General features: G+C 36.0%; 1 non-coding gene across 1 annotated transcript; it reads right to left on the reverse strand.

The window, feature by feature from the left end:
- Nucleotides 1-394: 394 nt before the first annotated feature.
- LOC143381685 (U6 spliceosomal RNA) lies at nt 395-498 on the reverse strand. Its single transcript, XR_013088858.1, has one exon. It is a non-coding gene; the product is annotated as a U6 spliceosomal RNA (small nuclear RNA).
- Nucleotides 499-2,427: the final 1,929 nt, after the last annotated feature.

The following is a 2,427-nucleotide window of genomic DNA, read 5'->3' on the forward strand; positions in this document are numbered from 1 at the left end:
ATGAGTCTACTTTATGAATAAGTAAATGAATGAATAATAGCTGTACTTAACAGTAAATTCCAATTAATAAATAGAGAAGGAATGATGGGAATAAAATAATCAACATTTAGAAACAACATAGTAATACTTGATTTGGGCAAGATCATCAATGGATATTTAAAACAGTGGTAGACAGTTTGATAAGAAATAGGATATTTATATAGTCCCAAATATCTCCCTGAAAAATGCCTATTATTACTATTATTATTATTATTACTATTTTAGTTTTATTGATTTTATTTTTTAAATACATGACAGCAGAATGTATTACAATTCTTATTATACACATAGAGTACAATTTTTCATATCTTTGTATGTAGAGTATGTTCACGCCAATTCATGCCTTTATACATGTAAAAATTTGGAATGCTTCATGAATTTGCATGTCATCCTTGCACAGGGGCCATGCTAATCTCTGTATCATTCCAATTTTAGTATATATGCTGCTGAAGCGAGCACAACACCATTCTACTTTCTGATTCTATAATTTTGACAGAGTAGCCTTATTTTGTCCTGTTCTGCAAGCTCAGGATCCTTGCAGGTGAGTTTCAAGTGCTACATGCTGTCCTGTGTCCATGGACACACTCATTCATGGGTGGACCCACTGCTGGCGGGCAGTGAGCTGCCTGCCTACAGCAAGGCTGTGATGAACCTCAGCGACCATCTGTAAAGATGCCAAAGAAGGGGCTGAGGATATAGCTCAGTTGGTAGAGTGCTTGCTTCGCATGCACAAGGCCCTGCGTTTGATCCCCAGCACCAAAAAAAAAAAAAGCCAAAGAAGGGGGGAAGGTAAATTATAGGACATTCACACCTCACCCCTGCAAACTGCCTTCTGAAGCATTAATTTTCTGATCCCAGGTAAAGGATACTTGGACTAAGGAATGTGAGATGTGTTCATCGAAAACACATTAGTTGAGCTATTGTAGCCAGTCTGTCCATCCCTGAGTTACTGGCAGTTAAAACCAGGTTTGAACATAATAATATTGGTGAAATCGACCCTTTTGATTGAAGCAAGTGTCCAAGGAAAGCAGGCAGATCAGGGTTGGATGGCAGCAAGGGTGGGCAGGGCAGTGTTCTCTATGCCAAAAATTACAATCGGAAAGCCTGTAGGCCGATTCAGTTCAGAGTTGTCTTGTTTGGCCTGCATGAGGCATTTTTAAATATGATTAGTTAGCAGATCTAAAAATCTGATTTCTGGTTTCACTTGAAAAAAATCTAGCAACACAGGCCTGGGGCCCTGCCTGGTAACCAGGCTTCCTGTTCCTGTTTCCCCACATCCTAGCCCCAGGAGTATTTGGACTCGCAACCTTTGCTCTTTGGGATTTTAGAACCATTTTTAGGGCACATTTAATAAAATGTCAGAGAAGTGATTAATTACAGCTTTAAAATAAAATTTAAATGACTAGAGGACATATTGAAAATTAATGGATTTCACAAATATGATAAAAAGAGGGTCAAACCTCATCAAATAAATTTGCAAATTTAATGAAACAACATAAAAATCTATGTAAAGAAAAAAGTTCAACCAATATCTATTACTGCATCCTTGTAACTTCCAAACTCTGCTTTTTTTCCATGGCACTTATCACCACTGCACATATTATACATGCCTTTAGTTATTGATTATATTTGTATTTTTTGTATGTGTGATTTCTTTTTCTCTTTCCACATTTTTTATTGGTGCATTATAGTTGTACATAATGATGGGACTTGTTTCATATTCATACATGCACACACTATAACAATATAATTTGGCCAATATCACTCCCTATATTTTTAATATATGGCTATTCATTATAGCTTAACAGATATTGTTATATTTTTAGATTTGGTTGTTCCTGATAACTTATTTTTTGTTTTGGTTCCACCAGACTATAAATTCACAGAAAGTAGGCCTCTTCCATTTGTACACTTACCACTGTATTCACAGAGCCCAGAATAATTCCTGACATAATAGCAGACATCCAATAACTATTTGATGGATGAACTTAATTAATGAATAAGTAAACATACTGTGTACAGTGTAGTACTGCAACAGCAATTGTGGAGGATGCAGGATGCATATGCCACCATCCTCATATTCAATTTATTAGAATCAATTTAGTTAATTAGGATTAATTAATTAATTCAATCAATTAGAAAAATAAGATTTATATATAATTAAGTTGTCAAATGACTGGAGGAGTCAAAATACTCCAAGAGTCCAAAAGAGGAAATTATTTTGACTTGGGATGAATGCTTAAGGAAAAAAACCTCCTAAAGAAGGTTGACTTGGGGCCGGGGTTGTGGCTCAGCGGCAGAGTGCTGTTCTAGCATGTGTGAGGCCCTGGGTTTGATCCTTAGCACCACATAAAAATCAATGAAATAAAGGTATTGTGTCCAAGTACA

Source organism: Callospermophilus lateralis, chromosome 15 (assembly GCF_048772815.1).
Source record: "Callospermophilus lateralis isolate mCalLat2 chromosome 15, mCalLat2.hap1, whole genome shotgun sequence".
NCBI classification, from domain to species: Eukaryota; Metazoa; Chordata; class Mammalia; order Rodentia; family Sciuridae; genus Callospermophilus; species Callospermophilus lateralis.